Below are 14,041 nucleotides of genomic sequence, written 5' to 3'. Positions count from 1 at the left end.
CTCTTTCAACACTCCTCTCTTCTTTTCTACCACTACGACCAGCAGCTACTCCTCTCTTCTTTCTACCACTACGACCAGCAGCTACTCCTCTCCCCTTTCTACCACTACGACCAGCAGCTACTCCTCTCCCCTTTCTACCACTACGACCAGCAGCTACTCCTCTCTCCTTTCTACCACTACGACCAGCAGCTACTCCTCTCTCCTTTCTACCACTACCCAGCAGCTACTCCTCTTTCTTTCTACCACTACCACTACGACCAGCAGCTACTCCTCTCCCTTTCTACCACTACGACCAGCAGCTACTCTCCTTTCTCTTCTTTCCTCTTCTTTCTACCACTACGACCAGCAGCTACTCCTCTCTTCTTTCTACCACTACGACCAGCAGCTACTCCTCTCTTCTTTCTACCACTACGACCAGCAGCTACTCCTCTCTTCTTTCTATCACTACGACCAGCAGCTACTCCTCTCTTCTTTCTACCACAACGACCAGCAGGTGACTCCTCTCTCCTTTCCACTCCTCTCTCCTTTCTCCTCTCTCCTGACCAGCAGCTACTCCTCTCTTCTTTCTGCCACTACGACCAGGCAGCTACTCCTCTCTACGACCCGGCAGCTACTCCTCTCTACGACCAGGTAGCTACTCCTCTCTACGACCCGGCAGCTACTCCTCTCTACGACCAGGCAGCTACTCCTCTCTACGACCAGGCAGCTACTCCTCTCTACGACTAGGTAGCTACTCCTCTCTACGACCAGGCAGCAACTCCTCTCTACGACCAGGTAGCTACTCCTCTCTACGACCAGGCAGCTACTCCTCTCTACGACCAGGCAGCTACTCCTCTCTACGACCAGGCAGCTACTCCTCTCTACGACCAGGCAGCTACTCCTCTCTACGACCAGGCAGCTACTCCTCTCTACGACCTTGCTCTCTCTAGCAGCTCCCTCCTGGACCAATGGGAGTTCTGGTCTGCCAGGCTGAGACATAAGGCTCCATTCTCTCTCTCAGGCTTTATTTGCCGGAGCATTATAGAGCCTGTTTACAAAGACATCACACAGTGTGTGTGTGTGTGTGTGTGTGTGCACGTGCTTGCGGTGAGTGCCCACAGAGAGGATAAGGAGGGTGATAGAGAGATGGGAGCATTTAGCAGTTTACCTCACCAAGGCACGCAGACTTAGAGTTGGAGAACAGTCAAACCAAGAACTGCACTTCCCCCCTCATACCTCACACTGTAGTGTAGGCCAATTAGAGACAGACTAGAAGGCCCCTTGGAGGCCCACTGGCTCAGCAGATCTGGAGGTAACTGCTGCTGGAGGGTCATATTCTAGTCTGGTCTGTCTCTCTGCTACAACCCCAGAGGTCATATTCTAGTCTGGTCTGTCTCTCTACCACAACCCCAGAGGTCATATTCTAGTCTGGCCTGTCTCTCTACTACAACCCCAGAGGTCATATTCTAGTCTGGTTTGTCTCTCTGCTACAACCCCAGAGGTCATATTCTAGTCTGGTCTGTCTCTCTACCACAACCCCAGAGGTCATATTCTAGTCTGGCCTGTCTCTCTACTACAACCCCAGAGGTCATATTCTAGTCTGGTTTGTCTCTCTACTACAACCCCAGAGGTCATATTCTAGTCTGGTCTGTCTCTCTACTACAACCCCAGAGGTCATATTCTAGTCTGGTCTGTCTCTCATCAACAACCCCAGAGGTTATATTCTAGTCTGGTCTGTCTCTCTGCTACAACCCCAGAGGTCATATTCTAGTCTGGTCTGTCTTTCATCAACAACCCCAGAGGTCATATTCTAGTCTGGTCTGTCGCTCTACTACAACCCCAGAGGTCATATTCTAGTCTGGTCTGTCTCTCTACTACAACCCCAGAGGTCATATTCTAGTCTGGTCTGTCGCTCTACTACAACCCCAAAGGTCATATTCTAGTCTGGTCTGACGCTCTACTACAACCCCAGAGGTCATATTCTAGTCTGGACTGCGAACATGTTTGCCAAGTCAGCTCCCTGCTAACCATTGGCTAGGCCTCGTCATTGCGTTACACACGAACACGCACACACGCCCGGGCGCATACACACACACACACCAAACCACTGCTAAGATCACTATTCTGCTCTGCAAACACCTCAGGGATTTTAATGAGGTTATTTTCCTTATAGTAAGTTAAAGATCTACTTGACTTTTTTCCCCTAGTTTCAAAATTCCTCTGGTTCTTTCTGAACGTTTTTGATCTGGAGAGCTGGGTGTCTATGGAAGTACGGCCAAGTAGGTCAGAAAAAAATGAAACGAATGAAAATGATCCGTCCTCTGACGGATGACTGGATCTGATGGGAAACAGTGTATCTGAGGCCTTCAACGGGGCTGGGACTCCTGGAGGTTTAACACAGCTGACTTCTAACTGGCTGTGAAAAAGTGAACAAACACACCAACAACGTAGAAAAAAACGTTTCTGGCTCCTAAACATTTGCCTTGAAGCCAGGATCGGAATGTTAAAAAGTGTGAGCTTTATGTGTGCTTATAGCAGCTAGCTAGACTACATAACATAAGAGAAAAACACGTATTTTCTAATGCATTTCACATGTTGAATCTATTACGTGCTTAATAACAGCGCCTTGTGTGATCTTTCTGTGTCAAACCAGTAAAATAAGTTCTTGAGGATTTACACATTTACTAATCAGGTGTCAATCACTGTCACACACCCACGTAAAAACAACACCAGGGCCAACGCCTAAATGTTCCCAGAATTCCACCCAGAATTCCATATGGCCCTATTCGCAAAACATCAGACAGACACTCCCCAGGAAGGTTTAGTCAGGCTCCCACTGCTCTATCCATGTAATCATTACCTCAGTCAGGCTCCCACTGTTCTATCCATGTAATCTGTACCTCAGTCAGGCTCCCACTGCTCTATCCATGTAATCTGTACCTCAGTCAGGCTTCCACTGCTCTATCCATGTAATCATTACCTCAGTCAGGCTCCCACTGCTCTATCCATGTAATCTGTACCTCAGTCAGGCTTCCACTGCTCTATCCATGTAATCTGTACCTCAGTCAGGCTTCCACTGCTCTATCCATGTAACCATTACCTCAGTCAGGCTCCCACTGCTCTATCCATGTAATCATTACCTCAGTCATGCTCCCACTGCTCTATCCATGTAACCATTACCTCAGTCAGGCTCCCACTGCCCTATCCATGTAACCATTACCTCAGTCAGGCTCCCACTGCCCTATCCATGTAACCATTACCTCAGTGAGGCTCCCACTACTCTATCCATGTAATCTGTACCTCAGTCAGGCTCCCACTTCTCCATCCATGTAATCTGCACAAATATTCCCGGGACCTCAGCATCTCTCACACCACATTATGGGAATCATAATCCCACTGTTCCATGGTTCCATCCAGCCGGCCTCCAGCCCTCCACAACTCAGGGTGTGGAAGTGATTATAGCCGCTAAGATCCTGTGACATGGATATCTCCAGGCTTTTTAAACACTCTGTCTGTCAGAGGGTCATACTTTCATCAGGTTGGAAAGACACTAGGCATGACACAGGTGCCTCTGGAATGTTGCTTGTAACCTGTAACCTCCAGTGGTGGAAAAAGTATCTAATTGTCAAACTTGAGTAAAAGTAAAAATACCTTAATAGAAAATGAAATGAAAGACACTTAGTAAAATACTACTTGAGTAAAAGTCTAAAAGTATTTGGTTTTAAATATCAAAAGTAAAAGTAATTGTTAAAATATACTTAAGTATCAAAAGTAGAAGTAACTACTCTATAATTCCTCATATACATTTTTATTTTATTTTTACCTTTATTTAACCAGGCAAGTCAGTTAAGAACACATTCTTATTTTCAATGACGGCCTGGGAACAGTGGGTTAACTGCCTGTTCAGGGGCAGAACGACAAATTTGTACCTTGTCAGCTCAGGGGTTCGAACTCGCAACCTTCCGGTTACTAGTCCAACGCTCTAACCACTAGGCTACCAGACAGCATAGTTTTCTTGTTTTTTTTAGTTTACACACGAAGTATGTGTTTAGTGAGTCCGCCAGATCAGAGGCAGTAGGGATGACTGGGGATGTTCTCTTGATAAGTGTATGAATTAGACCATTTTCCTGTCCTGCTAGGCATTCAAAACGTAACGAGTACTTATGGTTGTCAGGGAAAATGTATGGAGTAAAAAGTACATCATTTTCTTTAGGAATGTAGTGAAGTAAAAGTAAAAGTTGTCAAAAAGATCAATATTAGAGTAAAGTACAGATACCCCAAAAAACTAATTAAAACTATTTTTACTTAAGTACTTCACACCACTGGTAACCTCTATTGGTAGAACCTCTATGGTAGACAGAGGGACTTTCTCCTTCAGAATGGGATGTAGATTGTGTTGAACCTGGAGAAGTGTTGCTGTTCTAACCTCCAGTATAGCACAGTGGCCAGTCTCAGGTATGTTGCTGTTCTAACCTCCAGTATAGCACAGTGGCCAGTCTCAGGTCTGTTGCTGTTCTAACCTCCAGTATAACACAGTGGCCAGTCTCAGGTCTGTTGCTGTTCTAACCTCCAGTATAGCACAGTGGCCAGTCTCAGGTATGTTGCTGTTCAATCCTCCAGTATAGCACAGTGGCCAGTCTCAGGTATGTTGCTGTTCTAACCTCCAGTATAGCACAGTGGCCAGTCTCAGGTCTGTTGCTGTTCTAACCTCCAGTATAGCACAGTGGCCAGTCTCAGGTCTGTTGCTGTTCTAACCTCCAGGATAGCACAGTGGCCAGTCTCAGGTCTGTTGCTGTTCTAACCTCCAGTATAGCACAGTGGCCAGTCTCAGGTCTGTTGCTGTTCTAACCTCCAGGATAGCACAGTGGCCAGTCTCAGGTCTGTTGCTGTTCTAACCTCCAGTATAACACAGTGGCCAGTCTCAGGTCTGTTGCTGTTCTAACCTCCAGTATAACACAGTGGCCAGTCTCAGGTCTGTTGCTGTTCTAACCTCCAGTATAGCACAGTGGCCAGTCTCAGGTCTGTTGCTGTTCTAACCTCCAGGATAGCAGTGGCCAGTCTCAGGTCTGTTGCTGTTCTAACCTCCAGGATAGCACAGTGGCCAGTCTCAGGTCTGTTGCTGTTCTAACCTCCAGTATAACACAGTGGCCAGTCTCAGGTCTGTTGCTGTTCTAACCTCCAGTATAACACAGTGGCCAGTCTCAGGTCTGTTGCTGTTCTAACCTCCAGTATAACACAGTGGCCAGTCTCAGGTCTGTTGCTGTTCTAACCTCCAGGAAAGCACAGTGGCCAGTCTCAGATCTGTTGCTGTTCTAACCTCCAGTATAACACAGTGGCCAGTCTCAGGTCTGTTGCTGTTCTAACCTCCAGTATAACACAGTGGCCAGTCTCAGGTCTGTTGCTGTTCTAACCTCCAGTATAGCACAGTGGCCAGTCTCAGGTCTGTTGCGGTTCTAACCTCCAGGATAGCACAGTGGCCAGTCTCAGGTCTGTTGCTGTTCTAACCTCCAGTATAACACAGTGGCCAGTCTCAGGTCTGTTGCTGTTCTAACCTCCAGTATAACACAGTGGCCAGTCTCAGGTCTGTTGCGGTTCTAACCTCCAGGATAGCACAGTGGCCAGTCTCAGGTCTGTTGCGGTTCTAACCTCCAGGATAGCACAGTGGCCAGACATTTAGACCAAGGCAGTAAGCTCAACTACAGCAGTACTTTGACTGGGGTTTTGAAAGCATGTCTGCATCCCAAATGGCACTATATTCCTTGTTTAGTGCACAATTCAGTCCAGAGCCCTATAGGCCCTGGTCAAAGTGTTGCACTATTTACGTAATAGGGAACCATTTTGGATGCAGACATATTACTATAACAGCAGCTGGAATGTGTCAACAGCAACAAACTCCGGGTAAAATACAGATGTCTTTCTACATAGTGAATTAATAATATATTACAAAGTTGAAGTAGAGTTGCTGAAATATCCCATGCTGCAAAAACACTGAGAAAGAAAATAAACCAAAATGGAACAAGTAAAGGTGAAATACCTCATCAGGCCTTTTTACAAGCCTAATAATCATAAAGAATCAACAACAGTGCACAGTGGGGGGTTCTGAACTTGGTCACATCCACTCCATAAAAAGCCAGCAGGCAGAATTACCCTGCTATTACAAATAATACCAGGCCGCCTTCCCCTAAACCCCCTCAATCCCCCTCTACACCCCCCGGCCTTCTCAGACACACTGTGTAGGTTTAATGACACACATCCATACCAGACAGAGACAGTTGGCACGGCGATGCCCCTGGCAGCCTCCCTCTTTGACGAGAGAAGAAGCAGACCACTTTAACCTCACAAGGCTCTCTCTTGACTTCAATAAGCCTCCCAATGACTTTTGATGAAACTGGGAAATGAGAGTAGTGTCTCGGGTCCAATGGAAACACAGAGCCCAGTGAACAGCCTATGAACACAAATAAATCCATAGATGCTTGTGGTCTGGCCGACCAGGAAGTCTCATGCCAACTGTGGGTTGGTCTCACATCGACTGAGAGCTGTGCAGAACATGGATGTCATATCAACGCAGTGCAGGGTAGAGCTGAGCAGGTAAAACCATATGGACTGAATAAAAGAACATGGAGGTGGACACTGTACTCAAATAAATACTGTGCTTTCATATTATAAAGACAGATTCAAGCCACACATGTATGTGTATATAGGATAGGAATCATTATTCGGCTGAACTTGAGCAAGATGATCTCAAATACAAAGCCCTGTTCATTCAGCCCTTGTGCTGTCAAAATACAGTACATGTTTCTGAAGATAAATAACTTTGAGATAGAATACTGGGCTATTTACAAATACAGATTGGATTTGATACTGTACATTGGATAGTATATTGTAAACGTGTAATAATAGAGTAATGATGTAATAATGTATTGTGTGATGTAATAATAGAGTAATGATGTAATAATGTATTGTGTGATGTATTGTGTTAGTGATGATGTAGGCTGTAGTTGTGTTTTGTTGTGATGTAATAATAGAGTAATGCTGTAATAATGTATTGTGGGATGTATTGTGTTAGTGATGATGTAGGCTGTAGTTGTGTTTTGTTTTGATGTAATAATGTATTGTGGGATGTATTGTCTTAGTGATGATGTAGGCTGTAGTTGTGTTTTGTTGTGATGTAATAATAGAGTAATGATGTAATAATGTATTGTGTGATGTATTGTGTTAGTGATGATGTAGGCTGTAGTTGTGTTTTGTTGTGATGTAATAATAGAGTAATGATGTAATAATGTATTGTGTTAGTGATGATGTAGGCTGTAGTTGTGTTTTGTTGTGATGTAATAATAGAGTAATGATGTAATAATGTATTGTGTGATGTATTGTGTTAGTGATGATGTAGGCTGTAGTTGTGTTTTGTTGTGATGTAATAATAGAGTAATGATGTAATAATGTATTGTGTGATGTATTGTGTTAGTGATGATGTAGGCTGTAGTTGTGTTTTGTTGTGATGTAATAATAGAGTAATGATGTAATAATGTATTGTGTGATGTATTGTGTTTGTGATGATGTAGTGTAGTTGTGTTTGTGTTGTGATGAAATGATGTAATAATGTATTGTAGTGATGATGTAATGTGTTTTGTTGTGATGTAATAATAGAGTAATGATGTAATAATGTATTGTGTGATGTATTGTGTTAGTGATGATGTAGGCTGTAGTTGTGTTTTGTTGTGATGTAATAATAGAGTAATGATGTAATAATGTATTGTGTGATGTATTGTGTTAGTGATGATGTAGGCTGTAGTTGTGTTTTGTTGTGATGTAATAATAGAGTAATGATGTAATAATGTATTGTGTGATGTATTGTGTTAGTGATGATGAAGGCTGTAGTTGTGTTTTGTTGTGATGTAATAATAGAGTAATGATGTAATAATGTATTGTGTGATGTATTGTGTTAGTGATGATGTAGGCTGTAGTTGTGTTTTGTTGTGATGTAATAATAGAGTAATGATGTAATAATGTATTGTGTGATGTATTGTGTTAGTGATGATGTAGGCTGTAGTTGTGTTTTGTTGTGATGTAATAATAGAGTAATGATGTAATAATGTATTGTGTGATGTATTGTGTTAGTGATGATGTAGGCTGTAGTTGTGTTTTGTTGTGATGTAATAATAGAGTAATGATGTAATAATGTATTGTGTGATGTATTGTGTTAGTGATGATGTAGGCTGTAGTTGTGTTTTGTTGTGATGTAATAATAGAGTAATGATGTAATAATGTATTGTGTGATGTATTGTGTTAGTGATGTGTTTTGTAGATGTAATAATGTATTGTGTGATGTATTGTGTTAGTGATGATGTAGGCTGTAGTTGTGTTTTGATGTAATAATGTATTGTGTGATGTATTGTGTTAGTGATGATGTAGGCTGTAGTTGTGTTTTGTTGTGATGTAATAATGTAATGATGTAATAATGTATTGTGTGATGTATTGTGTTAGTGATGATGTAGGCTGTAGTTGTGTTTTGTTGTGATGTAATAATAGAGTAATGATGTAATAATGTATTGTGTGATGTATTGTGTTAGTGATGATGTAGGCTGTAGTTGTGTTTTGTTGTGATGTAATAATAGAGTAATGATGTAATAATGTATTGTGTGATGTATTGTGTTAGTGATGATGTAGGCTGTAGTTGTGTTTTGTTGTGATGTATAATAGAGTAATGATGTAATAATGTATTGTGTGATGTAATAATAGAGTAATGATGTAATAATGTATCGTGTGATGTATTGTGTTAGTGATGATGTAGGCTGTAGTTGTGTTTTGTTGTGATGTAATAATAGAGTAATGATGTAATAATGTATTGTGTGATGTATTGTGTTAGTGATGATGTAGGCTGTAGTTGTGTTTTGTTGTGATGTAATAATAGAGTAATGATGTAATAATGTATTGTGTTGTATTGTGTTAGTGATGATGTAGGCTGTAGTTGTGTTTTGTTGTGATGTAATAATAGAGTAATGATGTAATAATGTATTGTGTGATGTATTAGTTGTGTTTTGTTGTGATGTGATGATGTGTGAGTGTTAGTGATGATGTAGGCTGTAGTTGTGTTTTGTTGTGATGTAATAATAGAGTAATGATGTAATAATGTATTGTGTGATGTATTGTGTTAGTGATGATGTAGGCTGTAGTTGTGTTTTGTTGTGATGTAATAATAGAGTAATGATGTAATAATGTATTGTGATGTATTGTGTTAGTGATGATGTAGGCTGTAGTTGTGTTTTGTTGTGATGTAATAATAGAGTAATGATGTAATAATGTATTGTGTGATGTATTGTGTTTGTGATGATGTAGGCTGTAGTTGTGTTTTGTTGTGATGTAATAATAGTAATGATGTAATAATGTATTGTGATGTATTGTGTTAGTGATGATGTAGGCTGTAGTTGTGTTTTGTTGTGATGTAATAATAGAGTAATGATGTAATAATGTATTGTGTGATGTATTGTGTTAGTGATGATGTAGGCTGTAGTTGTGTTTTGTTGTGATGTAATAATAGAGTAATGATGTAATAATGTATTGTGTGATGTATTGTGTTAGTGATGATGTAGGCTGTAGTTGTGTTTTGTTGTGATGTAATAATAGAGTAATGATGTAATAATGTATTGTGTGATGTATTGTGTTTGTGATGATATAGGCTGTAGTTGTGTTTTGTTGTGATGTAATAATAGAGTAATGATGTAATAATGTATTGTGTTAGTGATGATGTAGGATGTAGTTGTGTTTTGTTGTGATGTAATAATAGAGTAATGATGTAATAATGTATTGTGTGATGTATTGTGTTAGTGATGATGAAGGCTGTAGTTGTGTTTTGTTGTGATGTAATAATAGAGTAATGATGTAATAATGTATTGTGTGATGTATTGTGTTAGTGATGATGTAGGCTGTAGTTGTGTTTTGTTGTGATGTAATAATAGAGTAATGATGTAATAATGTATTGTGTGATGTATTGTGTTAGTGATGATGTAGGCTGTAGTTGTGTTTTGTTGTGATGTAATAATAGAGTAATGATGTAATAATGTATTGTGTGATGTATTGTGTTAGTGATGATGTAGGCTGTAGTTGTGTTTTGTTGTGATGTAATAATAGAGTAATGATGTAATAATGTATTGTGTGATGTATTGTGTTAGTGATGATGTAGGCTGTAGTTGTGTTTTGTTGTGATGTAATAATAGAGTAATGATGTAATAATGTATTGTGATGTATTGTGTTAGTGATGATGTAGGCTGTAGTTGTGTTTTGTTGTGATGTAATAATAGAGTAATGATGTAATAATGTATTGTGTGATGTATTGTGTTAGTGATGATGTAGGCTGTAGTTGTGTTTTGTTGTGATGTAATAATAGAGTAATGATGTAATAATGTATTGTGGGATGTATTGTGTTAGTGATGATGTAGGCTGTAGTTGTGTTTTGTTGTGATGTAATAATAGAGTAATGATGTAATAATGTATTGTGTTAGTGATGATGTAGGCTGTAGTTGTGTTTTGTTGTGATGTGATGATGTAATAATGTATTGTGTAGTTGTGTTTTGTTGTGATGTATTAATAGTGTTTTGATTAGTGATGATGTAGGCTGTGTGTTTTGTTGTGATGTAATAATAGAGTAATGATGTAATAATGTATTGTGTGATGTATTGTGTTAGTGATGATGTAGGCTGTAGTTGTGTTTTGTTGTGATGTAATAATAGATGATGTAATGATGTAATGAATGTATTGTGTGATGTATTGTGTTAGTGATGATGTAATAATGTAATAATAGAGTAATGATGTAATAATGTATTGTGATGTATTGTGTTAGTGATGATGTAGGCTGTAGTTGTGTTTTGTTGTGATGTAATAATAGAGTAATGATGTAATAATGTATTGTGATGTATTGTGTTAGTGATGATGTAGGCTGTAGTTGTGTTTTGTTGTGATGTAATAATAGAGTAATGATGTAATAATGTATTGTGTGATGTATTGTGTGATGTAATAATAGAGTAATGATGTAATAATGTGTGATGTATTGTGTTAGTGATGATGTAGGCTGTAGTTGTGTTTTGTTGTGATGTAATAATAGAGTAATGATGTAATAATGTATTGTGTTTTGTTGTGATATTGTGTTAGTGATGATGTAGGCTGTAGTTGTGTTTTGTTGTGATGTAATAATAGAGTAATGATGTAATAATGTATTGTGTGATGTATTGTGTGATGATGTAGGCTGTAGTTGTGTTTTGTTGTGATGTAATAATAGAGTAATGATGTAATAATGTATTGTGTGATGTATTGTGTTAGTGATGGTGTAGGCTGTAGTTGTGTTTTGTTGTGATGTAATAATAGAGTAATGATGTAATAATGTATTGTGTGATGTATTGTGTTGATGTGTAGTTGTGTTTTGTTGTGATGATAATAGGCTGTATTGTGTTAGTGATGATGTTTTTTTGTTGTGATGTAATAATAGAGTAATGATGTAATAATGTATTGTGTGATGTATTGTGTTAGTGATGATGTAGGCTGTAGTTGTGTTTTGTTGTGATGTAATAATAGAGTAATGATGTAATAATGTATTGTGTGATGTATTGTGTTAGTGATGATGTAGGCTGTAGTTGTGTTTTGTTGTGATGTAATAATAGTAATAATGTATTGTGTTAGTGATGATGTAGGCTGTAGTTGTGTTTTGTTGTGATGTAATAATAGAGTAATGATGTAATAATGTATTGTGTGATGTATTGTGTTAGTGATGATGTAGGCTGTAGTTGTGTTTTGTTGTGATGTAATAATGTAATGATGTAATAATGTATTGTGTGATGTATTGTGTTAGTGATGATGTAGGCTGTAGTTGTGTTTTTGTTGTGATGTAATAATAGAGTAATGATGTAATAATGTATTGTGTGATGTATTGTGTTAGTGATGATGGGCTGTAGTTGTGTTTTGTTGTGATGTAATAATAGAGTAATGATGTAATAATGTATTGTGGGATGTATTGTGTTAGTGATGATGTAGGCTGTAGTTGTGTTTTGTTGTGATGTAATAATAGAGTAATGATGTAATAATGTATTGTGTGATGTATTGTGTTAGTGATGATGATGTAGGCTGTAGTTGTGTTTTGTTGTGATGTAATAATAGAGTAATGATGTAATAATGTATTGTGTTGTATTGTGTTAGTGATGATGTAGGCTGTAGTTGTGTTTTGTTGTGATGTAATAATAGAGTAATGATGTAATAATGTATTGTGTGATGTATTGTGTTAGTGATGATGTAGGCTGTAGTTGTGTTTTGTTGTGATGTAATAATAGAGTAATGATGTAATAATGTATTGTGTGATGTATTGTGTTAGTGATGATGTAGGCTGTAGTTGTGTTTTGTTGTGATGTAATAATAGAGTAATGATGTAATAATGTATTGTGTGATGTATTGTGTTAGTGATGATGTAGGCTGTAGTTGTGTTTTGTTGTGATGTAATAATAGAGTAATGATGTAATAATGTATTGTGTGATGTATTGTGTTAGTGATGATGTAGGCTGTAGTTGTGTTTTGTTGTGATGTAATAATAGAGTAATGATGTAATAATGTATTGTGTGATGTATTGTGTTAGTGATGATGTAGGCTGTAGTTGTGTTTTGTTGTGATGTAATAATAGAGTAATGATGTAATAATGTATTGTGTGATGTATTGTGTTAGTGATGATGTAGGCTGTAGTTGTGTTTTGTTGTGATGTAATAATAGAGTAATGATGTAATAATGTATTGTGTGATGTATTGTGTTAGTGATGATGTAGGCTGTAGTTGTGTTTTGTTGTGATGTAATAATGTATTGTGGGATGTATTGTGTTAGTGATGATGTAGGCTGTAGTTGTGTTTTGTTGTGATGTAATAATAGAGTAATGATGTAATAATGTATTGTGTGATGTATTGTGTTAGTGATGATGTAGGCTGTAGTTGTGTTTTGTTGTGATGTAATAATGTAATGATGTAATAATGTGTGATGTATTGTGTTAGTGATGATGTAGGCTGTAGTTGTGTTTTGTTGTGATGTAATAATAGAGTAATGATGTAATAATGTATTGTGTGATGTATTGTGTTAGTGATGATGTAGGCTGTAGTTGTGTTTTGTTGTGATGTAATAATAGAGTAATGATGTAATAATGTATTGTGTGATGTATTGTGTTAGTGATGATGTAGGCTGTAGTTGTGTTTTGTTTGTGATGTATTAATATGAGTAATGATGTAATAATGTATTGTGTGATGTATTGTGTTAGTGATGATGTAGGCTGTAGTTGTGTTTTGTTGTGATGTAATAATAGAGTAATGATGTAATAATGTATTGTGATGTATTGTGTTAGTGATGATGTAGGCTGTAGTTGTGTTTTGTTGTGATGTAATAATAGAGTAATGATGTAATAATGTATTGTGTGATGTATTGTGTTAGTGATGATGTAGGCTGTAGTTGTGTTTTGTTGTGATGTAATAATAGAGTAATGATGTAATAATGTATTGTGTGATGTATTGTGTTAGTGATGATGTAGGCTGTAGTTGTGTTTTGTTGTGATGTAATAATAGAGTAATGATGTAATAATGTATTGTGTGATGTATTGTGTTAGTGATGATGTAGGCTGTAGTTGTGTTTTGTTGTGATGTAATAATAGAGTAATGATGTAATAATGTATTGTGTTAGTGATGATGTAGGCTGTAGTTGTGTTTTGTTGTGATGTAATAATAGAGTAATGATGTAATAATGTATTGTGTGATGTATTGTGTTAGTGATGATGTAGGCTGTAGTTGTGTTTTGTTGTGATGTAATAATAGAGTAATGATGTAATAATGTATTGTGGGATGTATTGTGTTAGTGATGATGTAGGCTGTAGTTGTGTTTTGTTGTGATGTAATAATAGAGTAATGATGTAATAATGTATTGTGTGATGTATTGTGTTAGTGATGATGTAGGCTGTAGTTGTGTTTTGTTGTGATGTAATAATAGAGTAATGATGTAATAATGTATTGTGTGATGTATTGTGTTAGTGATGATGTAGGCTGTAGTTGTGTTT

This window comes from Oncorhynchus nerka, linkage group LG14, assembly GCF_034236695.1.
Source record: "Oncorhynchus nerka isolate Pitt River linkage group LG14, Oner_Uvic_2.0, whole genome shotgun sequence".
NCBI classification, from domain to species: domain Eukaryota; kingdom Metazoa; phylum Chordata; class Actinopteri; order Salmoniformes; family Salmonidae; genus Oncorhynchus; species Oncorhynchus nerka.
Note: the sequence above shows the minus strand (reverse complement) of the source record.